The sequence below is a fragment of the Triturus cristatus genome, chromosome 4_1 (genome assembly GCF_964204655.1).
Source record: "Triturus cristatus chromosome 4_1, aTriCri1.1, whole genome shotgun sequence".
Lineage (NCBI taxonomy): Eukaryota > Metazoa > Chordata > Amphibia > Caudata > Salamandridae > Triturus > Triturus cristatus.
The window spans coordinates 151,106,957-151,133,989 of record NC_140585.1 but is presented as its reverse complement, the minus strand read 5'-3'; the positions used below and the strand labels follow the sequence as shown (position 1 = coordinate 151,133,989).

The following is a 27,033-nucleotide window of genomic DNA, read 5'->3' as shown; positions in this document are numbered from 1 at the left end:
GGTACTAAATTGAATGTCCAGCAGTATAACTGGGTATTTACTCTTGGGCATAGATTATGCAACATTTTCAAAGCAAACAGTGTCTGTTTAAATAGACTTTCTTTCACTGCCGTTTTGGTAAATGTCTCTGGTTATGCAGAAGCAGGCATTATTTGTTACTGTTTCAATTAGTTATAAGATAAAGGAGGGATAAAACTGACCCAGCTAGTATTCCAACCCAAAGACTTTGAATGCTTTCTCCACATTCGCCTAGAACCCCAAGCCGCTATCCATTGCACTAGAGATCCAACCTGATTCAACAAGGTGAACAGAAATTCTCAAATAAAAAGATGAGCTATCAGCGGTTGACCAACTTTATAAAGTGATTTGGAAACTATAAGCAGGGTTCCATTTTGAACATTGAATTGGGGAAAACATAATCAACATGTCAAACTACATGATACCATTGCGGTAAGTCTTCTTAATTCTTGTCAAATGGTACACAACCGATGGAAATTTAATGGCTCCATTAAGACTAACTTGCAATTACTCTAATGGGATTACTCATTCATTGGATCCTGAATAGAGCATGTAATTAGAGTACATTTTCTTTAACCAAACCACCTGAACAGGGACTTGAACCCTGGACCCTCAGATTAAAAGTCTGATGCACTACCGACTGAGCTATCCAGGCTCTGATACAGCAAACCTCAAAATCACCTTATCAAAATTTGGCAGTGTCCCAACTAACACTATGTTTCTTAAGATGGTTACCTGAATAAGGTACCAAATACACTAGAATATAATAATAAATTGATATTTCAAGCATTTGAAATTTCTTCAGTAAATGTAACCTTATTTTTAGTCCTGAAGTTGCTACTATCTCATTTTTTTGCTGACGTCAAATTCATATGTGTTTATTGACATGGTAAAATTAAGGAAGGGCCCAAAATCTTACTTCCGAGTAAATTATATTTTCATCAGTACAGCTGACAATTTCCTCTTCTGCATAGATTACCCAAATTGAACAGTGTCTCTTTAAAATAGACTTCCTTTTACTGACCTTTTTGGCAAATGATTTTGGTGAAGCAGAATCATGCATGCATCGTTTATAACTTCTTTAAATAGTTATGAAATAAACAGGGATAAAACTGACTCTGGTGGGATTCGAACCCACAGCCTTTGAATACATTCTTGACATTCACCTAGAAGTCCAATGCGCTATCCATTGCGCCACAGAGCCAATCTGCTTGAATAAGGTGCACAGATATTCAGAAATGAAATAATGAACTTTGAGCTGTTGATCAACTTTATAAAGTTCATTGGATACTATAACCATGGCTATATTTTGAATATTGAATTGGGTAAAAGTTATTCACCGTGTCAAACTACATGATACAGTTGGTAAGTCTGCATACAACTTAAGTTTAGTGTATCGCCATCTGATATATGAGACAGATGGGTTTTTCACTTCTCCATGAAAGACTTTTTTTAAAATTTTGGTAATGGAATATCTTATTCATCATGCAGTGGAACACAAAAAGAATGTACAATCAGAATACTTTTTCTTTAAAGTAGCCGACCGCCTGAACAGGGACTTGAACCCTGGACCCTCAGATTAAAAGTCTGATGCTCTACCGACTGAGCTATCCAGGTTCTGCAACACCGAAACTAAAAATCAGCTAAAAATGATGTGGACGCACACCAACCTTCACTTTAATTCTTAATATGGTTACGTATATTAGCAATCAAATATGTAGAGTTTAATAATTAATTGATATTTCAAGCATTTGAAATTTCAGCAGCACACGTAATCTATTTTAAATCCTGAAATTCGTTCTATCTCATTTTCGGCTGACTTAGAAATCATGTCTCTAAATTGACATTGTGAAATTAGTAAAAGGCCAAATACTATTACTAGGTACTAAATTACATGACCAGCAGTATAACTGGAAATTTACTCTTGGGCATAGATTATGCAACATTTTCAAAGCAAACAGTGTCTGTTTAAATAGACTTTCTTTCACTGCCGTTTTGGTAAATGTCTCTGGTTATGCAGAAGCAGGCATTGTTTGTTACTGTTTCAATTAGTTATAAGATAAAGGAGGGATAAAACTGACCCAGCTAGTATTCCAACCCAAAGACTTTGAATGCTTTCTCTACATTCGCCTAGAACCCCAAGCCGCTATCCATTGCACCAGAGATCCAACCTGATTCAACAAGGTGAACAGAAATTCTCAAATAAAAAGATGAGCTATCAGCGGTTGACCAACTTTATAAAGTGATTTGGAAACTATAAGCAGGGTTCCATTTTGAACATTGAATTGGGGAAAAGATAATCAACATCTCAAACGACATGATACCGTTGCGGTAAGTCTTCTTAACTCTTGTCAAATGGTACACGACCGATGGGTATTTAATGGCTCCATTAAGAGTAACTTGCAATTACTCTAATGGGACTACTCGTTCATTGGATCCTGAAAAGAGCATGTCATTAGAGTACATTTTCTTTAAACAAACCGCCTGAACAGGGACTTGAACCCTGGACCCTCAGATTAAAAGTCTGATGCTCTACCGACTGAGCTATCCAGGCTCTGCAACACTGCAACTAAAAATCAGCTAAAAATGATGTGGACGCACACCAACCTACACTTTAATTCTTAATATGGTTACATATATTAGCAATCAAATATGTAGAGTTTAATAATTAATTGATATTTCAAGCATTTGAAATTTCAGCAGCACACGTAATCTATTTTAAATCCTGAAATTCGTTCTATCTCATTTTCGGCTGACTTAGAAATCATGTCTCTAAATTGATATTGTGAAATTAGTAAAAGGCCAAATACTATTACTAGGTACTAAATTACATGTCCAGCAGTATAACTGGAAATTTACTCTTGGGCATAGATTATGCAACATTTTCAAAGCAAACAGTGTCTGTTTAAATAGACTTTCTTTCACTGCCGTTTTGGTAAATGTCTCTGGTTATGCAGAAGCAGGCATTGTTTGTTACTGTTTCAATTAGTTATAAGATAAAGGAGGGATAAAACTGACCCAGCTAGTATTCCAACCCAAAGACTTTGAATGCTTTCTCTACATTCGCCTAGAACCCCAAGCCGCTATCCATTGCACCAGAGATCCAACCTGATTCAACAAGGTGAACAGAAATTCTCAAATAAAAAGATGAGCTATCAGCGGTTGACCAACTTTATAAAGTGATTTGGAAACTATAAGCAGGGTTCCATTTTGAACATTGAATTGGGGAAAAGATAATCAACATCTCAAACGACATGATACCGTTGCGGTAAGTCTTCTTAACTCTTGTCAAATGGTACACGACCGATGGGTATTTAATGGCTCCATTAAGAGTAACTTGCAATTACTCTAATGGGACTACTCGTTCATTGGATCCTGAAAAGAGCATGTCATTAGAGTACATTTTCTTTAAACAAACCGCCTGAACAGGGACTTGAACCCTGGACCCTCAGATTAAAAGTCTGATGCTCTACCGACTGAGCTATCCAGGCTCTGCAACACTGCAACTAAAAATCAGCTAAAAATGATGTGGACGCACACCAACCTACACTTTAATTCTTAATATGGTTACATATATTAGCAATCAAATATGTAGAGTTTAATAATTAATTGATATTTCAAGCATTTGAAATTTCAGCAGCACACGTAATCTATTTTAAATCCTGAAATTCGTTCTATCTCATTTTCGGCTGACTTAGAAATCATGTCTCTAAATTGACATTGTGAAATTAGTAAAAGGCCAAATACTATTACTAGGTACTAAATTACATGTCCAGCAGTATAACTGGAAATTTACTCTTGGGCATAGATTATGCAACATTTTCAAAGCAAACAGTGTCTGTTTAAATAGACTTTCTTTCACTGCCGTTTTGGTAAATGTCTCTGGTTATGCAGAAGCAGGCATTGTTTGTTACTGTTTCAATTAGTTATAAGATAAAGGAGGGATAAAACTGACCCAGCTAGTATTCCAACCCAAAGACTTTGAATGCTTTCTCTACATTCGCCTAGAACCCCAAGCCGCTATCCATTGCACCAGAGATCCAACCTGATTCAACAAGGTGAACAGAAATTCTCAAATAAAAAGATGAGCTATCAGCGGTTGACCAACTTTATAAAGTGATTTGGAAACTATAAGCAGGGTTCCATTTTGAACATTGAATTGGGGAAAAGATAATCAACATCTCAAACGACATGATACCGTTGCGGTAAGTCTTCTTAACTCTTGTCAAATGGTACACGACCGATGGGTATTTAATGGCTCCATTAAGAGTAACTTGCAATTACTCTAATGGGACTACTCGTTCATTGGATCCTGAAAAGAGCATGTCATTAGAGTACATTTTCTTTAAACAAACCGCCTGAACAGGGACTTGAACCCTGGACCCTCAGATTAAAAGTCTGATGCTCTACCGACTGAGCTATCCAGGCTCTGCAACACTGCAACTAAAAATCAGCTAAAAATGATGTGGACGCACACCAACCTACACTTTAATTTTTAATATGGTTACATATATTAGCAATCAAATATGTAGAGTTTAATAATTAATTGATATTTCAAGCATTTGAAATTTCAGCAGCACACGTAATCTATTTTAAATCCTGAAATTCGTTCTATCTCATTTTCGGCTGACTTAGAAATCATGTCTCTAAATTGACATTGTGAAATTAGTAAAAGGCCAAATACTATTACTAGGTACTAAATTACATGTCCAGCAGTATAACTGGAAATTTACTCTTGGGCATAGATTATGCAACATTTTCAAAGCAAACAGTGTCTGTTTAAATAGACTTTCTTTCACTGCCGTTTTGGTAAATGTCTCTGGTTATGCAGAAGCAGGCATTGTTTGTTACTGTTTCAATTAGTTATAAGATAAAGGAGGGATAAAACTGACCCAGCTAGTATTCCAACCCAAAGACTTTGAATGCTTTCTCTACATTCGCCTAGAACCCCAAGCCGCTATCCATTGCACCAGAGATCCAACCTGATTCAACAAGGTGAACAGAAATTCTCAAATAAAAAGATGAGCTATCAGCGGTTGACCAACATTATAAAGTGATTTGGAAACTATAAGCAGGGTTCCATTTTGAACATTGAATTGGGGAAAAGATAATCAACATCTCAAACGACATGATACCGTTGCGGTAAGTCTTCTTAACTCTTGTCAAATGGTACACGACCGATGGGTATTTAATGGCTCCATTAAGAGTAACTTGCAATTACTCTAATGGGACTACTCGTTCATTGGATCCTGAAAAGAGCATGTCATTAGAGTACATTTTCTTTAAACAAACCGCCTGAACAGGGACTTGAACCCTGGACCCTCAGATTAAAAGTCTGATGCTCTACCGACTGAGCTATCCAGGCTCTGCAACACTGCAACTAAAAATCAGCTAAAAATGATGTGGACGCACACCAACCTACACTTTAATTCTTAATATGGTTACATATATTAGCAATCAAATATGTAGAGTTTAATAATTAATTGATATTTCAAGCATTTGAAATTTCAGCAGCACACGTAATCTATTTTAAATCCTGAAATTCGTTCTATCTCATTTTCGGCTGACTTAGAAATCATGTCTCTAAATTGACATTGTGAAATTAGTAAAAGGCCAAATACTATTACTAGGTACTAAATTACATGTCCAGCAGTATAACTGGAAATTTACTCTTGGGCATAGATTATGCAACATTTTCAAAGCAAACAGTGTCTGTTTAAATAGACTTTCTTTCACTGCCGTTTTGGTAAATGTCTCTGGTTATGCAGAAGCAGGCATTGTTTGTTACTGTTTCAATTAGTTATAAGATAAAGGAGGGATAAAACTGACCCAGCTAGTATTCCAACCCAAAGACTTTGAATGCTTTCTCTACATTCGCCTAGAACCCCAAGCCGCTATCCATTGCACCAGAGATCCAACCTGATTCAACAAGGTGAACAGAAATTCTCAAATAAAAAGATGAGCTATCAGCGGTTGACCAACATTATAAAGTGATTTGGAAACTATAAGCAGGGTTCCATTTTGAACATTGAATTGGGGAAAAGATAATCAACATCTCAAACGACATGATACCGTTGCGGTAAGTCTTCTTAACTCTTGTCAAATGGTACACGACCGATGGGTATTTAATGGCTCCATTAAGAGTAACTTGCAATTACTCTAATGGGACTACTCGTTCATTGGATCCTGAAAAGAGCATGTCATTAGAGTACATTTTCTTTAAACAAACCGCCTGAACAGGGACTTGAACCCTGGACCCTCAGATTAAAAGTCTGATGCTCTACCGACTGAGCTATCCAGGCTCTGCAACACTGCAACTAAAAATCAGCTAAAAATGATGTGGACGCACACCAACCTACACTTTAATTCTTAATATGGTTACATATATTAGCAATCAAATATGTAGAGTTTAATAATTAATTGATATTTCAAGCATTTGAAATTTCAGCAGCACACGTAATCTATTTTAAATCCTGAAATTCGTTCTATCTCATTTTCGGCTGACTTAGAAATCATGTCTCTAAATTGACATTGTGAAATTAGTAAAAGGCCAAATACTATTACTAGGTACTAAATTACATGTCCAGCAGTATAACTGGAAATTTACTCTTGGGCATAGATTATGCAACATTTTCAAAGCAAACAGTGTCTGTTTAAATAGACTTTCTTTCACTGCCGTTTTGGTAAATGTCTCTGGTTATGCAGAAGCAGGCATTGTTTGTTACTGTTTCAATTAGTTATAAGATAAAGGAGGGATAAAACTGACCCAGCTAGTATTCCAACCCAAAGACTTTGAATGCTTTCTCTACATTCGCCTAGAACCCCAAGCCGCTATCCATTGCACCAGAGATCCAACCTGATTCAACAAGGTGAACAGAAATTCTCAAATAAAAAGATGAGCTATCAGCGGTTGACCAACATTATAAAGTGATTTGGAAACTATAAGCAGGGTTCCATTTTGAACATTGAATTGGGGAAAAGATAATCAACATCTCAAACGACATGATACCGTTGCGGTAAGTCTTCTTAACTCTTGTCAAATGGTACACGACCGATGGGTATTTAATGGCTCCATTAAGAGTAACTTGCAATTACTCTAATGGGACTACTCGTTCATTGGATCCTGAAAAGAGCATGTCATTAGAGTACATTTTCTTTAAACAAACCGCCTGAACAGGGACTTGAACCCTGGACCCTCAGATTAAAAGTCTGATGCTCTACCGACTGAGCTATCCAGGCTCTGCAACACTGCAACTAAAAATCAGCTAAAAATGATGTGGACGCACACCAACCTACACTTTAATTCTTAATATGGTTACATATATTAGCAATCAAATATGTAGAGTTTAATAATTAATTGATATTTCAAGCATTTGAAATTTCAGCAGCACACGTAATCTATTTTAAATCCTGAAATTCGTTCTATCTCATTTTCGGCTGACTTAGAAATCATGTCTCTAAATTGACATTGTGAAATTAGTAAAAGGCCAAATACTATTACTAGGTACTAAATTACATGTCCAGCAGTATAACTGGAAATTTACTCTTGGGCATAGATTATGCAACATTTTCAAAGCAAACAGTGTCTGTTTAAATAGACTTTCTTTCACTGCCGTTTTGGTAAATGTCTCTGGTTATGCAGAAGCAGGCATTGTTTGTTACTGTTTCAATTAGTTATAAGATAAAGGAGGGATAAAACTGACCCAGCTAGTATTCCAACCCAAAGACTTTGAATGCTTTCTCTACATTCGCCTAGAACCCCAAGCCGCTATCCATTGCACCAGAGATCCAACCTGATTCAACAAGGTGAACAGAAATTCTCAAATAAAAAGATGAGCTATCAGCGGTTGACCAACATTATAAAGTGATTTGGAAACTATAAGCAGGGTTCCATTTTGAACATTGAATTGGGGAAAAGATAATCAACATCTCAAACGACATGATACCGTTGCGGTAAGTCTTCTTAACTCTTGTCAAATGGTACACGACCGATGGGTATTTAATGGCTCCATTAAGAGTAACTTGCAATTACTCTAATGGGACTACTCGTTCATTGGATCCTGAAAAGAGCATGTCATTAGAGTACATTTTCTTTAAACAAACCGCCTGAACAGGGACTTGAACCCTGGACCCTCAGATTAAAAGTCTGATGCTCTACCGACTGAGCTATCCAGGCTCTGCAACACTGCAACTAAAAATCAGCTAAAAATGATGTGGACGCACACCAACCTACACTTTAATTCTTAATATGGTTACATATATTAGCAATCAAATATGTAGAGTTTAATAATTAATTGATATTTCAAGCATTTGAAATTTCAGCAGCACACGTAATCTATTTTAAATCCTGAAATTCGTTCTATCTCATTTTCGGCTGACTTAGAAATCATGTCTCTAAATTGACATTGTGAAATTAGTAAAAGGCCAAATACTATTACTAGGTACTAAATTACATGTCCAGCAGTATAACTGGAAATTTACTCTTGGGCATAGATTATGCAACATTTTCAAAGCAAACAGTGTCTGTTTAAATAGACTTTCTTTCACTGCCGTTTTGGTAAATGTCTCTGGTTATGCAGAAGCAGGCATTGTTTGTTACTGTTTCAATTAGTTATAAGATAAAGGAGGGATAAAACTGACCCAGCTAGTATTCCAACCCAAAGACTTTGAATGCTTTCTCTACATTCGCCTAGAACCCCAAGCCGCTATCCATTGCACCAGAGATCCAACCTGATTCAACAAGGTGAACAGAAATTCTCAAATAAAAAGATGAGCTATCAGCGGTTGACCAACATTATAAAGTGATTTGGAAACTATAAGCAGGGTTCCATTTTGAACATTGAATTGGGGAAAAGATAATCAACATCTCAAACGACATGATACCGTTGCGGTAAGTCTTCTTAACTCTTGTCAAATGGTACACGACCGATGGGTATTTAATGGCTCCATTAAGAGTAACTTGCAATTACTCTAATGGGACTACTCGTTCATTGGATCCTGAAAAGAGCATGTCATTAGAGTACATTTTCTTTAAACAAACCGCCTGAACAGGGACTTGAACCCTGGACCCTCAGATTAAAAGTCTGATGCTCTACCGACTGAGCTATCCAGGCTCTGCAACACTGCAACTAAAAATCAGCTAAAAATGATGTGGACGCACACCAACCTACACTTTAATTCTTAATATGGTTACATATATTAGCAATCAAATATGTAGAGTTTAATAATTAATTGATATTTCAAGCATTTGAAATTTCAGCAGCACACGTAATCTATTTTAAATCCTGAAATTCGTTCTATCTCATTTTCGGCTGACTTAGAAATCATGTCTCTAAATTGACATTGTGAAATTAGTAAAAGGCCAAATACTATTACTAGGTACTAAATTACATGTCCAGCAGTATAACTGGAAATTTACTCTTGGGCATAGATTATGCAACATTTTCAAAGCAAACAGTGTCTGTTTAAATAGACTTTCTTTCACTGCCGTTTTGGTAAATGTCTCTGGTTATGCAGAAGCAGGCATTGTTTGTTACTGTTTCAATTAGTTATAAGATAAAGGAGGGATAAAACTGACCCAGCTAGTATTCCAACCCAAAGACTTTGAATGCTTTCTCTACATTCGCCTAGAACCCCAAGCCGCTATCCATTGCACCAGAGATCCAACCTGATTCAACAAGGTGAACAGAAATTCTCAAATAAAAAGATGAGCTATCAGCGGTTGACCAACATTATAAAGTGATTTGGAAACTATAAGCAGGGTTCCATTTTGAACATTGAATTGGGGAAAAGATAATCAACATCTCAAACGACATGATACCGTTGCGGTAAGTCTTCTTAACTCTTGTCAAATGGTACACGACCGATGGGTATTTAATGGCTCCATTAAGAGTAACTTGCAATTACTCTAATGGGACTACTCGTTCATTGGATCCTGAAAAGAGCATGTCATTAGAGTACATTTTCTTTAAACAAACCGCCTGAACAGGGACTTGAACCCTGGACCCTCAGATTAAAAGTCTGATGCTCTACCGACTGAGCTATCCAGGCTCTGCAACACTGCAACTAAAAATCAGCTAAAAATGATGTGGACGCACACCAACCTACACTTTAATTCTTAATATGGTTACATATATTAGCAATCAAATATGTAGAGTTTAATAATTAATTGATATTTCAAGCATTTGAAATTTCAGCAGCACACGTAATCTATTTTAAATCCTGAAATTCGTTCTATCTCATTTTCGGCTGACTTAGAAATCATGTCTCTAAATTGACATTGTGAAATTAGTAAAAGGCCAAATACTATTACTAGGTACTAAATTACATGTCCAGCAGTATAACTGGAAATTTACTCTTGGGCATAGATTATGCAACATTTTCAAAGCAAACAGTGTCTGTTTAAATAGACTTTCTTTCACTGCCGTTTTGGTAAATGTCTCTGGTTATGCAGAAGCAGGCATTGTTTGTTACTGTTTCAATTAGTTATAAGATAAAGGAGGGATAAAACTGACCCAGCTAGTATTCCAACCCAAAGACTTTGAATGCTTTCTCTACATTCGCCTAGAACCCCAAGCCGCTATCCATTGCACCAGAGATCCAACCTGATTCAACAAGGTGAACAGAAATTCTCAAATAAAAAGATGAGCTATCAGCGGTTGACCAACTTTATAAAGTGATTTGGAAACTATAAGCAGGGTTCCATTTTGAACATTGAATTGGGGAAAAGATAATCAACATCTCAAACGACATGATACCGTTGCGGTAAGTCTTCTTAACTCTTGTCAAATGGTACACGACCGATGGGTATTTAATGGCTCCATTAAGAGTAACTTGCAATTACTCTAATGGGACTACTCGTTCATTGGATCCTGAAAAGAGCATGTCATTAGAGTACATTTTCTTTAAACAAACCGCCTGAACAGGGACTTGAACCCTGGACCCTCAGATTAAAAGTCTGATGCTCTACCGACTGAGCTATCCAGGCTCTGCAACACTGCAACTAAAAATCAGCTAAAAATGATGTGGACGCACACCAACCTACACTTTAATTCTTAATATGGTTACATATATTAGCAATCAAATATGTAGAGTTTAATAATTAATTGATATTTCAAGCATTTGAAATTTCAGCAGCACACGTAATCTATTTTAAATCCTGAAATTCGTTCTATCTCATTTTCGGCTGACTTAGAAATCATGTCTCTAAATTGACATTGTGAAATTAGTAAAAGGCCAAATACTATTACTAGGTACTAAATTACATGTCCAGCAGTATAACTGGAAATTTACTCTTGGGCATAGATTATGCAACATTTTCAAAGCAAACAGTGTCTGTTTAAATAGACTTTCTTTCACTGCCGTTTTGGTAAATGTCTCTGGTTATGCAGAAGCAGGCATTGTTTGTTACTGTTTCAATTAGTTATAAGATAAAGGAGGGATAAAACTGACCCAGCTAGTATTCCAACCCAAAGACTTTGAATGCTTTCTCTACATTCGCCTAGAACCCCAAGCCGCTATCCATTGCACCAGAGATCCAACCTGATTCAACAAGGTGAACAGAAATTCTCAAATAAAAAGATGAGCTATCAGCGGTTGACCAACATTATAAAGTGATTTGGAAACTATAAGCAGGGTTCCATTTTGAACATTGAATTGGGGAAAAGATAATCAACATCTCAAACGACATGATACCGTTGCGGTAAGTCTTCTTAACTCTTGTCAAATGGTACACGACCGATGGGTATTTAATGGCTCCATTAAGAGTAACTTGCAATTACTCTAATGGGACTACTCGTTCATTGGATCCTGAAAAGAGCATGTCATTAGAGTACATTTTCTTTAAACAAACCGCCTGAACAGGGACTTGAACCCTGGACCCTCAGATTAAAAGTCTGATGCTCTACCGACTGAGCTATCCAGGCTCTGCAACACTGCAACTAAAAATCAGCTAAAAATGATGTGGACGCACACCAACCTACACTTTAATTCTTAATATGGTTACATATATTAGCAATCAAATATGTAGAGTTTAATAATTAATTGATATTTCAAGCATTTGAAATTTCAGCAGCACACGTAATCTATTTTAAATCCTGAAATTCGTTCTATCTCATTTTCGGCTGACTTAGAAATCATGTCTCTAAATTGACATTGTGAAATTAGTAAAAGGCCAAATACTATTACTAGGTACTAAATTACATGTCCAGCAGTATAACTGGAAATTTACTCTTGGGCATAGATTATGCAACATTTTCAAAGCAAACAGTGTCTGTTTAAATAGACTTTCTTTCACTGCCGTTTTGGTAAATGTCTCTGGTTATGCAGAAGCAGGCATTGTTTGTTACTGTTTCAATTAGTTATAAGATAAAGGAGGGATAAAACTGACCCAGCTAGTATTCCAACCCAAAGACTTTGAATGCTTTCTCTACATTCGCCTAGAACCCCAAGCCGCTATCCATTGCACCAGAGATCCAACCTGATTCAACAAGGTGAACAGAAATTCTCAAATAAAAAGATGAGCTATCAGCGGTTGACCAACATTATAAAGTGATTTGGAAACTATAAGCAGGGTTCCATTTTGAACATTGAATTGGGGAAAAGATAATCAACATCTCAAACGACATGATACCGTTGCGGTAAGTCTTCTTAACTCTTGTCAAATGGTACACGACCGATGGGTATTTAATGGCTCCATTAAGAGTAACTTGCAATTACTCTAATGGGACTACTCGTTCATTGGATCCTGAAAAGAGCATGTCATTAGAGTACATTTTCTTTAAACAAACCGCCTGAACAGGGACTTGAACCCTGGACCCTCAGATTAAAAGTCTGATGCTCTACCGACTGAGCTATCCAGGCTCTGCAACACTGCAACTAAAAATCAGCTAAAAATGATGTGGACGCACACCAACCTACACTTTAATTCTTAATATGGTTACATATATTAGCAATCAAATATGTAGAGTTTAATAATTAATTGATATTTCAAGCATTTGAAATTTCAGCAGCACACGTAATCTATTTTAAATCCTGAAATTCGTTCTATCTCATTTTCGGCTGACTTAGAAATCATGTCTCTAAATTGATATTGTGAAATTAGTAAAAGGCCAAATACTATTACTAGGTACTAAATTACATGTCCAGCAGTATAACTGGAAATTTACTCTTGGGCATAGATTATGCAACATTTTCAAAGCAAACAGTGTCTGTTTAAATAGACTTTCTTTCACTGCCGTTTTGGTAAATGTCTCTGGTTATGCAGAAGCAGGCATTGTTTGTTACTGTTTCAATTAGTTATAAGATAAAGGAGGGATAAAACTGACCCAGCTAGTATTCCAACCCAAAGACTTTGAATGCTTTCTCTACATTCGCCTAGAACCCCAAGCCGCTATCCATTGCACCAGAGATCCAACCTGATTCAACAAGGTGAACAGAAATTCTCAAATAAAAAGATGAGCTATCAGCGGTTGACCAACTTTATAAAGTGATTTGGAAACTATAAGCAGGGTTCCATTTTGAACATTGAATTGGGGAAAAGATAATCAACATCTCAAACGACATGATACCGTTGCGGTAAGTCTTCTTAACTCTTGTCAAATGGTACACGACCGATGGGTATTTAATGGCTCCATTAAGAGTAACTTGCAATTACTCTAATGGGACTACTCGTTCATTGGATCCTGAAAAGAGCATGTCATTAGAGTACATTTTCTTTAAACAAACCGCCTGAACAGGGACTTGAACCCTGGACCCTCAGATTAAAAGTCTGATGCTCTACCGACTGAGCTATCCAGGCTCTGCAACACTGCAACTAAAAATCAGCTAAAAATGATGTGGACGCACACCAACCTACACTTTAATTCTTAATATGGTTACATATATTAGCAATCAAATATGTAGAGTTTAATAATTAATTGATATTTCAAGCATTTGAAATTTCAGCAGCACACGTAATCTATTTTAAATCCTGAAATTCGTTCTATCTCATTTTCGGCTGACTTAGAAATCATGTCTCTAAATTGACATTGTGAAATTAGTAAAAGGCCAAATACTATTACTAGGTACTAAATTACATGTCCAGCAGTATAACTGGAAATTTACTCTTGGGCATAGATTATGCAACATTTTCAAAGCAAACAGTGTCTGTTTAAATAGACTTTCTTTCACTGCCGTTTTGGTAAATGTCTCTGGTTATGCAGAAGCAGGCATTGTTTGTTACTGTTTCAATTAGTTATAAGATAAAGGAGGGATAAAACTGACCCAGCTAGTATTCCAACCCAAAGACTTTGAATGCTTTCTCTACATTCGCCTAGAACCCCAAGCCGCTATCCATTGCACCAGAGATCCAACCTGATTCAACAAGGTGAACAGAAATTCTCAAATAAAAAGATGAGCTATCAGCGGTTGACCAACTTTATAAAGTGATTTGGAAACTATAAGCAGGGTTCCATTTTGAACATTGAATTGGGGAAAAGATAATCAACATCTCAAACGACATGATACCGTTGCGGTAAGTCTTCTTAACTCTTGTCAAATGGTACACGACCGATGGGTATTTAATGGCTCCATTAAGAGTAACTTGCAATTACTCTAATGGGACTACTCGTTCATTGGATCCTGAAAAGAGCATGTCATTAGAGTACATTTTCTTTAAACAAACCGCCTGAACAGGGACTTGAACCCTGGACCCTCAGATTAAAAGTCTGATGCTCTACCGACTGAGCTATCCAGGCTCTGCAACACTGCAACTAAAAATCAGCTAAAAATGATGTGGACGCACACCAACCTACACTTTAATTCTTAATATGGTTACATATATTAGCAATCAAATATGTAGAGTTTAATAATTAATTGATATTTCAAGCATTTGAAATTTCAGCAGCACACGTAATCTATTTTAAATCCTGAAATTCGTTCTATCTCATTTTCGGCTGACTTAGAAATCATGTCTCTAAATTGACATTGTGAAATTAGTAAAAGGCCAAATACTATTACTAGGTACTAAATTACATGTCCAGCAGTATAACTGGAAATTTACTCTTGGGCATAGATTATGCAACATTTTCAAAGCAAACAGTGTCTGTTTAAATAGACTTTCTTTCACTGCCGTTTTGGTAAATGTCTCTGGTTATGCAGAAGCAGGCATTGTTTGTTACTGTTTCAATTAGTTATAAGATAAAGGAGGGATAAAACTGACCCAGCTAGTATTCCAACCCAAAGACTTTGAATGCTTTCTCTACATTCGCCTAGAACCCCAAGCCGCTATCCATTGCACCAGAGATCCAACCTGATTCAACAAGGTGAACAGAAATTCTCAAATAAAAAGATGAGCTATCAGCGGTTGACCAACATTATAAAGTGATTTGGAAACTATAAGCAGGGTTCCATTTTGAACATTGAATTGGGGAAAAGATAATCAACATCTCAAACGACATGATACCGTTGCGGTAAGTCTTCTTAACTCTTGTCAAATGGTACACGACCGATGGGTATTTAATGGCTCCATTAAGAGTAACTTGCAATTACTCTAATGGGACTACTCGTTCATTGGATCCTGAAAAGAGCATGTCATTAGAGTACATTTTCTTTAAACAAACCGCCTGAACAGGGACTTGAACCCTGGACCCTCAGATTAAAAGTCTGATGCTCTACCGACTGAGCTATCCAGGCTCTGCAACACTGCAACTAAAAATCAGCTAAAAATGATGTGGACGCACACCAACCTACACTTTAATTCTTAATATGGTTACATATATTAGCAATCAAATATGTAGAGTTTAATAATTAATTGATATTTCAAGCATTTGAAATTTCAGCAGCACACGTAATCTATTTTAAATCCTGAAATTCGTTCTATCTCATTTTCGGCTGACTTAGAAATCATGTCTCTAAATTGACATTGTGAAATTAGTAAAAGGCCAAATACTATTACTAGGTACTAAATTACATGTCCAGCAGTATAACTGGAAATTTACTCTTGGGCATAGATTATGCAACATTTTCAAAGCAAACAGTGTCTGTTTAAATAGACTTTCTTTCACTGCCGTTTTGGTAAATGTCTCTGGTTATGCAGAAGCAGGCATTGTTTGTTACTGTTTCAATTAGTTATAAGATAAAGGAGGGATAAAACTGACCCAGCTAGTATTCCAACCCAAAGACTTTGAATGCTTTCTCTACATTTGCCTAGAACCCCAAGCCGCTATCCATTGCACCAGAGATCCAACCTGATTCAACAAGGTGAACAGAAATTCTCAAATAAAAAGATGAGCTATCAGCGGTTGACCAACATTATAAAGTGATTTGGAAACTATAAGCAGGGTTCCATTTTGAACATTGAATTGGGGAAAAGATAATCAACATCTCAAACGACATGATACCGTTGCGGTAAGTCTTCTTAACTCTTGTCAAATGGTACACGACCGATGGGTATTTAATGGCTCCATTAAGAGTAACTTGCAATTACTCTAATGGGACTACTCGTTCATTGGATCCTGAAAAGAGCATGTCATTAGAGTACATTTTCTTTAAACAAACCGCCTGAACAGGGACTTGAACCCTGGACCCTCAGATTAAAAGTCTGATGCTCTACCGACTGAGCTATCCAGGCTCTGCAACACTGCAACTAAAAATCAGCTAAAAATGATGTGGACGCACACCAACCTACACTTTAATTCTTAATATGGTTACATATATTAGCAATCAAATATGTAGAGTTTAATAATTAATTGATATTTCAAGCATTTGAAATTTCAGCAGCACACGTAATCTATTTTAAATCCTGAAATTCGTTCTATCTCATTTTCGGCTGACTTAGAAATCATGTCTCTAAATTGACATTGTGAAATTAGAAAAAGGCCAAATACTATTACTAGGTACTAAATTACATGTCCAGCAGTATAACTGGAAATTTACTCTTGGGCATAGATTATGCAACATTTTCAAAGCAAACAGTGTCTGTTTAAATAGACTTTCTTTCACTGCCGTTTTGGTAAATGTCTCTGGTTATGCAGAAGCAGGCATTGTTTGTTACTGTTTCAATTAACTATAAGATAAAGGAGGGATAAAACTGACCCAGCTAGTATTCCAACCCAAAGACTTTGAATGCTTTCTCTACATTCGCCTAGAACCCCAAGCCGCTATCCATTGCACCAGAGATCCAACCTGATTCAACAAGGTGAACAGAAATTCTCAAATAAAAAGATGAGCTATCAGCGGTTGACCAACTTTATAAAGTGATTTGGAAACTATAAGCAGGGTTCCATTTTGAACATTGAATTGGGGAAAAGATAATCAACATCTCAAACGACATGATACCGTTGCGGTAAGTCTTCTTAACTCTTGTCAAATGGTACACGACCGATGGGTATTTAATGGCTCCATTAAGAGTAACTTGCAATTACTCTAATGGGACTACTCGTTCATTGGATCCTGAAAAGAGCATGTCATTAGAGTACATTTTCTTTAAACAAACCGCCTGAACAGGGACTTGAACCCTGGACCCACAGATTAAAAGTCTGATGCTCTACCGACTGAGCTATCCAGGCTCTGCAACACTGCAACTAAAAATCAGCTAAAAATGATGTGGACGCACACCAACCTACACTTTAATTCTTAATATGGTTACATATATTAGCAATCAAATATGTAGAGTTTAATAATTAATTGATATTTCAAGCATTTGAAATTTCAGCAGCACACGTAATCTATTTTAAATCCTGAAATTCGTTCTATCTCATTTTCGGCTGACTTAGAAATCATGTCTCTAAATTGACATTGTGAAATTAGTAAAAGGCCAAATACTATTACTAGGTACTAAATTACATGTCCAGCAGTATAACTGGAAATTTACTCTTGGGCATAGATTATGCAACATTTTCAAAGCAAACAGTGTCTGTTTAAATAGACTTTCTTTCACTGCCGTTTTGGTAAATGTCTCTGGTTATGCAGAAGCAGGCATTGTTTGTTACTGTTTCAATTAGTTATAAGATAAAGGAGGGATAAAACTGACCCAGCTAGTATTCCAACCCAAAGACTTTGAATGCTTTCTCTACATTCGCCTAGAACCCCAAGCCGCTATCCATTGCACCAGAGATCCAACCTGATTCAACAAGGTGAACAGAAATTCTCAAATAAAAAGATGAGCTATCAGCGGTTGACCAACTTTATAAAGTGATTTGGAAACTATAAGCAGGGTTCCATTTTGAACATTGAATTGGGGAAAAGATAATCAACATCTCAAACGACATGATACCGTTGCGGTAAGTCTTCTTAACTCTTGTCAAATGGTACACGACCGATGGGTATTTAATGGCTCCATTAAGAGTAACTTGCAATTACTCTAATGGGACTACTCGTTCATTGGATCCTGAAAAGAGCATGTCATTAGAGTACATTTTCTTTAAACAAACCGCCTGAACAGGGACTTGAACCCTGGACCCTCAGATTAAAAGTCTGATGCTCTACCGACTGAGCTATCCAGGCTCTGCAACACTGCAACTAAAAATCAGCTAAAAATGATGTGGACGCACACCAACCTACACTTTAATTCTTAATATGGTTACATATATTAGCAATCAAATATGTAGAGTTTAATAATTAATTGATATTTCAAGCATTTGAAATTTCAGCAGCACACGTAATCTATTTTAAATCCTGAAATTCGTTCTATCTCATTTTCGGCTGACTTAGAAATCATGTCTCTAAATTGACATTGTGAAATTAGTAAAAGGCCAAATACTATTACTAGGTACTAAATTACATGTCCAGCAGTATAACTGGAAATTTACTCTTGGGCATAGATTATGCAACATTTTCAAAGCAAACAGTGTCTGTTTAAATAGACTTTCTTTCACTGCCGTTTTGGTAAATGTCTCTGGTTATGCAGAAGCAGGCATTGTTTGTTACTGTTTCAATTAGTTATAAGATAAAGGAGGGATAAAACTGACCCAGCTAGTATTCCAACCCAAAGACTTTGAATGCTTTCTCTACATTCGCCTAGAACCCCAAGCCGCTATCCATTGCACCAGAGATCCAACCTGATTCAACAAGGTGAACAGAAATTCTCAAATAAAAAGATGAGCTATCAGCGGTTGACCAACATTATAAAGTGATTTGGAAACTATAAGCAGGGTTCCATTTTGAACATTGAATTGGGGAAAAGATAATCAACATCTCAAACGACATGATACCGTTGCGGTAAGTCTTCTTAACTCTTGTCAAATGGTACACGACCGATGGGTATTTAATGGCTCCATTAAGAGTAACTTGCAATTACTCTAATGGGACTACTCGTTCATTGGATCCTGAAAAGAGCATGTCATTAGAGTACATTTTCTTTAAACAAACCGCCTGAACAGGGACTTGAACCCTGGACCCTCAGATTAAAAGTCTGATGCTCTACCGACTGAGCTATCCAGGCTCTGCAACACTGCAACTAAAAATCAGCTAAAAATGATGTGGACGCACACCAACCTACACTTTAATTCTTAATATGGTTACATATATTAGCAATCAAATATGTAGAGTTTAATAATTAATTGATATTTCAAGCATTTGAAATTTCAGCAGCACACGTAATCTATTTTAAATCCTGAAATTCGTTCTATCTCATTTTCGGCTGACTTAGAAATCATGTCTCTAAATTGACATTGTGAAATTAGTAAAAGGCCAAATACTATTACTAGGTACTAAATTACATGTCCAGCAGTATAACTGGAAATTTACTCTTGGGCATAGATTATGCAACATTTTCAAAGCAAACAGTGTCTGTTTAAATAGACTTTCTTTCACTGCCGTTTTGGTAAATGTCTCTGGTTATGCAGAAGCAGGCATTGTTTGTTACTGTTTCAATTAGTTATAAGATAAAGGAGGGATAAAACTGACCCAGCTAGTATTCCAACCCAAAGACTTTGAATGCTTTCTCTACATTCGCCTAGAACCCCAAGCCGCTATCCATTGCACCAGAGATCCAACCTGATTCAACAAGGTGAACAGAAATTCTCAAATAAAAAGATGAGCTATCAGCGGTTGACCAACATTATAAAGTGATTTGGAAACTATAAGCAGGGTTCCATTTTGAACATTGAATTGGGGAAAAGATAATCAACATCTCAAACGACATGATACCGTTGCGGTAAGTCTTCTTAACTCTTGTCAAATGGTACACGACCGATGGGTATTTAATGGCTCCATTAAGAGTAACTTGCAATTACTCTAATGGGACTACTCGTTCATTGGATCCTGAAAAGAGCATGTCATTAGAGTACATTTTCTTTAAACAAACCGCCTGAACAGGGACTTGAACCCTGGACCCTCAGATTAAAAGTCTGATGCTCTACCGACTGAGCTATCCAGGCTCTGCAACACTGCAACTAAAAATCAGCTAAAAATGATGTGGACGCACACCAACCTACACTTTAATTCTTAATATGGTTACATATATTAGCAATCAAATATGTAGAGTTTAATAATTAATTGATATTTCAAGCATTTGAAATTTCAGCAGCACACGTAATCTATTTTAAATCCTGAAATTCGTTCTATCTCATTTTCGGCTGACTTAGAAATCATGTCTCTAAATTGACATTGTGAAATTAGAAAAAGGCCAAATACTATTACTAGGTACTAAATTACATGTCCAGCAGTATAACTGGAAATTTACTCTTGGGCATAGATTATGCAACATTTTCAAAGCAAACAGTGTCTGTTTAAATAGACTTTCTTTCACTGCCGTTTTGGTAAATGTCTCTGGTTATGCAGAAGCAGGCATTGTTTGTTACTGTTTCAATTAACTATAAGATAAAGGAGGGATAAAACTGACCCAGCTAGTATTCCAACCCAAAGACTTTGAATGCTTTCTCTACATTCGCCTAGAACCCCAAGCCGCTATCCATTGCACCAGAGATCCAACCTGATTCAACAAGGTGAACAGAAATTCTCAAATAAAAAGATGAGCTATCAGCGGTTGACCAACTTTATAAAGTGATTTGGAAACTATAAGCAGGGTTCCATTTTGAACATTGAATTGGGGAAAAGATAATCAACATCTCAAACGACATGATACCGTTGCGGTAAGTCTTCTTAACTCTTGTCAAATGGTACACGACCGATGGGTATTTAATGGCTCCATTAAGAGTAACTTGCAATTACTCTAATGGGACTACTCGTTCATTGGATCCTGAAAAGAGCATGTCATTAGAGTACATTTTCTTTAAACAAACCGCCTGAACAGGGACTTGAACCCTGGACCCTCAGATTAAAAGTCTGATGCTCTACCGACTGAGCTATCCAGGCTCTGCAACACTGCAACTAAAAATCAGCTAAAAATGATGTGGACGCACACCAACCTACACTTTAATTCTTAATATGGTTACATATATTAGCAATCAAATATGTAGAGTTTAATAATTAATTGATATTTCAAGCATTTGAAATTTCAGCAGCACACGTAATCTATTTTAAATCCTGAAATTCGTTCTATCTCATTTTCGGCTGACTTAGAAATCATGTCTCTAAATTGACATTGTGAAATTAGTAAAAGGCCAAATACTATTACTAGGTACTAAATTACATGTCCAGCAGTATAACTGGAAATTTACTCTTGGGCATAGATTATGCAACATTTTCAAAGCAAACAGTGTCTGTTTAAATAGACTTTCTTTCACTGCCGTTTTGGTAAATGTCTCTGGTTATGCAGAAGCAGGCATTGTTTGTTACTGTTTCAATTAGTTATAAGATAAAGGAGGGATAAAACTGACCCAGCTAGTATTCCAACCCAAAGACTTTGAATGCTTTCTCTACATTCGCCTAGAACCCCAAGCCGCTATCCATTGCACCAGAGATCCAACCTGATTCAACAAGGTGAACAGAAATTCTCAAATAAAAAGATGAGCTATCAGCGGTTGACCAACTTTATAAAGTGATTTGGAAACTATAAGCAGGGTTCCATTTTGAACATTGAATTGGGGAAAAGATAATCAACATCTCAAACGACATGATACCGTTGCGGTAAGTCTTCTTAACTCATGTCAAATGGTACACGACCGATGGGTATTTAATGGCTCCATTAAGAGTAACTTGCAATTACTCTAATGGGACTACTCGTTCATTGGATCCTGAAAAGAGCATGTCATTAGAGTACATTTTCTTTAAACAAACCGCCTGAACAGGGACTTGAACCCTGGACCCTCAGATTAAAAGTCTGATGCTCTACCGACTGAGCTATCCAGGCTCTGCAACACTGCAACTAAAAATCAGCTAAAAATGATGTGGACGCACACCAACCTACACTTTAATTCTTAATATGGTTACATATATTAGCAATCAAATATGTAGAGTTTAATAATTAATTGATATTTCAAGCATTTGAAATTTCAGCAGCACACGTAATCTATTTTAAATCCTGAAATTCGTTCTATCTCATTTTCGGCTGACTTAGAAATCATGTCTCTAAATTGACATTGTGAAATTAGTAAAAGGCCAAATACTATTACTAGGTACTAAATTACATGTCCAGCAGTATAACTGGAAATTTACTCTTGGGCATAGATTATGCAACATTTTCAAAGCAAACAGTGTCTGTTTAAATAGACTTTCTTTCACTGCCGTTTTGGTAAATGTCTCTGGTTATGCAGAAGCAGGCATTGTTTGTTACTGTTTCAATTAGTTATAAGATAAAGGAGGGATAAAACTGACCCAGCTAGTATTCCAACCCAAAGACTTTGAATGCTTTCTCTACATTCGCCTAGAACCCCAAGCCGCTATCCATTGCACCAGAGATCCAACCTGATTCAACAAGGTGAACAGAAATTCTCAAATAAAAAGATGAGCTATCAGCGGTTGACCAACATTATAAAGTGATTTGGAAACTATAAGCAGGGTTCCATTTTGAACATTGAATTGGGGAAAAGATAATCAACATCTCAAACGACATGATACCGTTGCGGTAAGTCTTCTTAACTCTTGTCAAATGGTACACGACCGATGGGTATTTAATGGCTCCATTAAGAGTAACTTGCAATTACTCTAATGGGACTACTCGTTCATTGGATCCTGAAAAGAGCATGTCATTAGAGTACATTTTCTTTAAACAAACCGCCTGAACAGGGACTTGAACCCTGGACCCTCAGATTAAAAGTCTGATGCTCTACCGACTGAGCTATCCAGGCTCTGCAACACTGCAACTAAAAATCAGCTAAAAATGATGTGGACGCACACCAACCTACACTTTAATTCTTAATATGGTTACATATATTAGCAATCAAATATGTAGAGTTTAATAATTAATTGATATTTCAAGCATTTGAAATTTCAGCAGCACACGTAATCTATTTTAAATCCTGAAATTCGTTCTATCTCATTTTCGGCTGACTTAGAAATCATGTCTCTAAATTGACATTGTGAAATTAGTAAAAGGCCAAATACTATTACTAGGTACTAAATTACATGTCCAGCAGTATAACTGGAAATTTACTCTTGGGCATAGATTATGCAACATTTTCAAAGCAAACAGTGTCTGTTTAAATAGACTTTCTTTCACTGCCGTTTTGGTAAATGTCTCTGGTTATGCAGAAGCAGGCATTGTTTGTTACTGTTTCAATTAGTTATAAGATAAAGGAGGGATAAAACTGACCCAGCTAGTATTCCAACCCAAAGACTTTGAATGCTTTCTCTACATTCGCCTAGAACCCCAAGCCGCTATCCATTGCACCAGAGATCCAACCTGATTCAACAAGGTGAACAGAAATTCTCAAATAAAAAGATGAGCTATCAGCGGTTGACCAACATTATAAAGTGATTTGGAAACTATAAGCAGGGTTCCATTTTGAACATTGAATTGGGGAAAAGATAATCAACATCTCAAACGACATGATACCGTTGCGGTAAGTCTTCTTAACTCTTGTCAAATGGTACACGACCGATGGGTATTTAATGGCTCCATTAAGAGTAACTTGCAATTACTCTAATGGGACTACTCGTTCATTGGATCCTGAAAAGAGCATGTCATTAGAGTACATTTTCTTTAAACAAACCGCCTGAACAGGGACTTGAACCCTGGACCCTCAGATTAAAAGTCTGATGCTCTACCGACTGAGCTATCCAGGCTCTGCAACACTGCAACTAAAAATCAGCTAAAAATGATGTGGACGCACACCAACCTACACTTTAATTCTTAATATGGTTACATATATTAGCAATCAAATATGTAGAGTTTAATAATTAATTGATATTTCAAGCATTTGAAATTTCAGCAGCACACGTAATCTATTTTAAATCCTGAAATTCGTTCTATCTCATTTTCGGCTGACTTAGAAATCATGTCTCTAAATTGACATTGTGAAATTAGAAAAAGGCCAAATACTATTACTAGGTACTAAATTACATGTCCAGCAGTATAACTGGAAATTTACTCTTGGGCATAGATTATGCAACATTTTCAAAGCAAACAGTGTCTGTTTAAATAGACTTTCTTTCACTGCCGTTTTGGTAAATGTCTCTGGTTATGCAGAAGCAGGCATTGTTTGTTACTGTTTCAATTAACTATAAGATAAAGGAGGGATAAAACTGACCCAGCTAGTATTCCAACCCAAAGACTTTGAATGCTTTCTCTACATTCGCCTAGAACCCCAAGCCGCTATCCATTGCACCAGAGATCCAACCTGATTCAACAAGGTGAACAGAAATTCTCAAATAAAAAGATGAGCTATCAGCGGTTGACCAACTTTATAAAGTGATTTGGAAACTATAAGCAGGGTTCCATTTTGAACATTGAATTGGGGAAAAGATAATCAACATCTCAAACGACATGATACCGTTGCGGTAAGTCTTCTTAACTCTTGTCAAATGGTACACGACCGATGGGTATTTAATGGCTCCATTAAGAGTAACTTGCAATTACTCTAATGGGACTACTCGTTCATTGGATCCTGAAAAGAGCATGTCATTAGAGTACATTTTCTTTAAACAAACCGCCTGAACAGGGACTTGAACCCTGGACCCTCAGATTAAAAGTCTGATGCTCTACCGACTGAGCTATCCAGGCTCTGCAACACTGCAACTAAAAATCAGCTAAAAATGATGTGGACGCACACCAACCTACACTTTAATTCTTAATATGGTTACATATATTAGCAATCAAATATGTAGAGTTTAATAATTAATTGATATTTCAAGCATTTGAAATTTCAGCAGCACACGTAATCTATTTTAAATCCTGAAATTCGTTCTATCTCATTTTCGGCTGACTTAGAAATCATGTCTCTAAATTGACATTGTGAAATTAGTAAAAGGCCAAATACTATTACTAGGTACTAAATTACATGTCCAGCAGTATAACTGGAAATTTACTCTTGGGCATAGATTATGCAACATTTTCAAAGCAAACAGTGTCTGTTTAAATAGACTTTCTTTCACTGCCGTTTTGGTAAATGTCTCTGGTTATGCAGAAGCAGGCATTGTTTGTTACTGTTTCAATTAGTTATAAGATAAAGGAGGGATAAAACTGACCCAGCTAGTATTCCAACCCAAAGACTTTGAATGCTTTCTCTACATTCGCCTAGAACCCCAAGCCGCTATCCATTGCACCAGAGATCCAACCTGATTCAACAAGGTGAACAGAAATTCTCAAATAAAAAGATGAGCTATCAGCGGTTGACCAACTTTATAAAGTGATTTGGAAACTATAAGCAGGGTTCCATTTTGAACATTGAATTGGGGAAAAGATAATCAACATCTCAAACGACATGATACCGTTGCGGTAAGTCTTCTTAACTCTTGTCAAATGGTACACGACCGATGGGTATTTAATGGCTCCATTAAGAGTAACTTGCAATTACTCTAATGGGACTACTCGTTCATTGGATCCTGAAAAGAGCATGTCATTAGAGTACATTTTCTTTAAACAAACCGCCTGAACAGGGACTTGAACCCTGGACCCTCAGATTAAAAGTCTGATGCTCTACCGACTGAGCTATCCAGGCTCTGCAACACTGCAACTAAAAATCAGCTAAAAATGATGTGGACGCACACCAACCTACACTTTAATTCTTAATATGGTTACATATATTAGCAATCAAATATGTAGAGTTTAATAATTAATTGATATTTCAAGCATTTGAAATTTCAGCAGCACACGTAATCTATTTTAAATCCTGAAATTCGTTCTATCTCATTTTCGGCTGACTTAGAAATCATGTCTCTAAATTGACATTGTGAAATTAGTAAAAGGCCAAATACTATTACTAGGTACTAAATTACATGTCCAGCAGTATAACTGGAAATTTACTCTTGGGCATAGATTATGCAACATTTTCAAAGCAAACAGTGTCTGTTTAAATAGACTTTCTTTCACTGCCGTTTTGGTAAATGTCTCTGGTTATGCAGAAGCAGGCATTGTTTGTTACTGTTTCAATTAGTTATAAGATAAAGGAGGGATAAAACTGACCCAGCTAGTATTCCAACCCAAAGACTTTGAATGCTTTCTCTACATTCGCCTAGAACCCCAAGCCGCTATCCATTGCACCAGAGATCCAACCTGATTCAACAAGGTGAACAGAAATTCTCAAATAAAAAGATGAGCTATCAGCGGTTGACCAACATTATAAAGTGATTTGGAAACTATAAGCAGGGTTCCATTTTGAACATTGAATTGGGGAAAAGATAATCAACATCTCAAACGACATGATACCGTTGCGGTAAGTCTTCTTAACTCTTGTCAAATGGTACACGACCGATGGGTATTTAATGGCTCCATTAAGAGTAACTTGCAATTACTCTAATGGGACTACTCGTTCATTGGATCCTGAAAAGAGCATGTCATTAGAGTACATTTTCTTTAAACAAACCGCCTGAACAGGGACTTGAACCCTGGACCCTCAGATTAAAAGTCTGATGCTCTACCGACTGAGCTATCCAGGCTCTGCAACACTGCAACTAAAAATCAGCTAAAAATGATGTGGACGCACACCAACCTACACTTTAATTCTTAATATGGTTACATATATTAGCAATCAAATA

General features: G+C 36.7%; 27 non-coding genes across 27 annotated transcripts; all 27 read right to left on the bottom strand.

Annotated features, from left to right (window-relative positions):
• Positions 1–1,131: 1,131 nt before the first annotated feature.
• Positions 1,132–1,222, bottom strand: TRNAR-UCU (transfer RNA arginine (anticodon UCU)). The gene is given in 2 exon segments: positions 1,132–1,167; positions 1,186–1,222. It is a non-coding gene; the product is annotated as a tRNA-Arg (tRNA).
• Positions 1,223–2,499: 1,277 nt separating this feature from the next.
• Positions 2,500–2,572, bottom strand: TRNAK-UUU (transfer RNA lysine (anticodon UUU)). The gene has a single exon. It is a non-coding gene; the product is annotated as a tRNA-Lys (tRNA).
• Positions 2,573–3,436: 864 nt separating this feature from the next.
• TRNAK-UUU (transfer RNA lysine (anticodon UUU)) lies at positions 3,437–3,509 on the bottom strand. The gene has a single exon. It is a non-coding gene; the product is annotated as a tRNA-Lys (tRNA).
• Positions 3,510–4,373: 864 nt separating this feature from the next.
• TRNAK-UUU (transfer RNA lysine (anticodon UUU)) lies at positions 4,374–4,446 on the bottom strand. Its single transcript has one exon. It is a non-coding gene; the product is annotated as a tRNA-Lys (tRNA).
• Positions 4,447–5,310: 864 nt separating this feature from the next.
• Positions 5,311–5,383, bottom strand: TRNAK-UUU (transfer RNA lysine (anticodon UUU)). Its single transcript has one exon. It is a non-coding gene; the product is annotated as a tRNA-Lys (tRNA).
• Positions 5,384–6,247: 864 nt separating this feature from the next.
• TRNAK-UUU (transfer RNA lysine (anticodon UUU)) lies at positions 6,248–6,320 on the bottom strand. Its single transcript has one exon. It is a non-coding gene; the product is annotated as a tRNA-Lys (tRNA).
• Positions 6,321–7,184: 864 nt separating this feature from the next.
• Positions 7,185–7,257, bottom strand: TRNAK-UUU (transfer RNA lysine (anticodon UUU)). The gene has a single exon. It is a non-coding gene; the product is annotated as a tRNA-Lys (tRNA).
• Positions 7,258–8,121: 864 nt separating this feature from the next.
• Positions 8,122–8,194, bottom strand: TRNAK-UUU (transfer RNA lysine (anticodon UUU)). Its single transcript has one exon. It is a non-coding gene; the product is annotated as a tRNA-Lys (tRNA).
• An 864-nt stretch (positions 8,195–9,058) lies between these two features.
• TRNAK-UUU (transfer RNA lysine (anticodon UUU)) lies at positions 9,059–9,131 on the bottom strand. Its single transcript has one exon. It is a non-coding gene; the product is annotated as a tRNA-Lys (tRNA).
• An 864-nt stretch (positions 9,132–9,995) lies between these two features.
• On the bottom strand, positions 9,996–10,068 carry TRNAK-UUU (transfer RNA lysine (anticodon UUU)). Its single transcript has one exon. It is a non-coding gene; the product is annotated as a tRNA-Lys (tRNA).
• Positions 10,069–10,932: 864 nt separating this feature from the next.
• Positions 10,933–11,005, bottom strand: TRNAK-UUU (transfer RNA lysine (anticodon UUU)). The gene has a single exon. It is a non-coding gene; the product is annotated as a tRNA-Lys (tRNA).
• Positions 11,006–11,869: 864 nt separating this feature from the next.
• TRNAK-UUU (transfer RNA lysine (anticodon UUU)) lies at positions 11,870–11,942 on the bottom strand. The gene has a single exon. It is a non-coding gene; the product is annotated as a tRNA-Lys (tRNA).
• An 864-nt stretch (positions 11,943–12,806) lies between these two features.
• On the bottom strand, positions 12,807–12,879 carry TRNAK-UUU (transfer RNA lysine (anticodon UUU)). The gene has a single exon. It is a non-coding gene; the product is annotated as a tRNA-Lys (tRNA).
• An 864-nt stretch (positions 12,880–13,743) lies between these two features.
• On the bottom strand, positions 13,744–13,816 carry TRNAK-UUU (transfer RNA lysine (anticodon UUU)). Its single transcript has one exon. It is a non-coding gene; the product is annotated as a tRNA-Lys (tRNA).
• An 864-nt stretch (positions 13,817–14,680) lies between these two features.
• On the bottom strand, positions 14,681–14,753 carry TRNAK-UUU (transfer RNA lysine (anticodon UUU)). The gene has a single exon. It is a non-coding gene; the product is annotated as a tRNA-Lys (tRNA).
• Positions 14,754–15,617: 864 nt separating this feature from the next.
• TRNAK-UUU (transfer RNA lysine (anticodon UUU)) lies at positions 15,618–15,690 on the bottom strand. The gene has a single exon. It is a non-coding gene; the product is annotated as a tRNA-Lys (tRNA).
• Positions 15,691–16,554: 864 nt separating this feature from the next.
• TRNAK-UUU (transfer RNA lysine (anticodon UUU)) lies at positions 16,555–16,627 on the bottom strand. The gene has a single exon. It is a non-coding gene; the product is annotated as a tRNA-Lys (tRNA).
• A 1,801-nt stretch (positions 16,628–18,428) lies between these two features.
• Positions 18,429–18,501, bottom strand: TRNAK-UUU (transfer RNA lysine (anticodon UUU)). Its single transcript has one exon. It is a non-coding gene; the product is annotated as a tRNA-Lys (tRNA).
• An 864-nt stretch (positions 18,502–19,365) lies between these two features.
• On the bottom strand, positions 19,366–19,438 carry TRNAK-UUU (transfer RNA lysine (anticodon UUU)). The gene has a single exon. It is a non-coding gene; the product is annotated as a tRNA-Lys (tRNA).
• Positions 19,439–20,302: 864 nt separating this feature from the next.
• TRNAK-UUU (transfer RNA lysine (anticodon UUU)) lies at positions 20,303–20,375 on the bottom strand. Its single transcript has one exon. It is a non-coding gene; the product is annotated as a tRNA-Lys (tRNA).
• An 864-nt stretch (positions 20,376–21,239) lies between these two features.
• On the bottom strand, positions 21,240–21,312 carry TRNAK-UUU (transfer RNA lysine (anticodon UUU)). Its single transcript has one exon. It is a non-coding gene; the product is annotated as a tRNA-Lys (tRNA).
• Positions 21,313–22,176: 864 nt separating this feature from the next.
• Positions 22,177–22,249, bottom strand: TRNAK-UUU (transfer RNA lysine (anticodon UUU)). Its single transcript has one exon. It is a non-coding gene; the product is annotated as a tRNA-Lys (tRNA).
• Positions 22,250–23,113: 864 nt separating this feature from the next.
• Positions 23,114–23,186, bottom strand: TRNAK-UUU (transfer RNA lysine (anticodon UUU)). Its single transcript has one exon. It is a non-coding gene; the product is annotated as a tRNA-Lys (tRNA).
• Positions 23,187–24,050: 864 nt separating this feature from the next.
• Positions 24,051–24,123, bottom strand: TRNAK-UUU (transfer RNA lysine (anticodon UUU)). Its single transcript has one exon. It is a non-coding gene; the product is annotated as a tRNA-Lys (tRNA).
• An 864-nt stretch (positions 24,124–24,987) lies between these two features.
• Positions 24,988–25,060, bottom strand: TRNAK-UUU (transfer RNA lysine (anticodon UUU)). Its single transcript has one exon. It is a non-coding gene; the product is annotated as a tRNA-Lys (tRNA).
• Positions 25,061–25,924: 864 nt separating this feature from the next.
• On the bottom strand, positions 25,925–25,997 carry TRNAK-UUU (transfer RNA lysine (anticodon UUU)). Its single transcript has one exon. It is a non-coding gene; the product is annotated as a tRNA-Lys (tRNA).
• Positions 25,998–26,861: 864 nt separating this feature from the next.
• Positions 26,862–26,934, bottom strand: TRNAK-UUU (transfer RNA lysine (anticodon UUU)). The gene has a single exon. It is a non-coding gene; the product is annotated as a tRNA-Lys (tRNA).
• Positions 26,935–27,033: the final 99 nt, after the last annotated feature.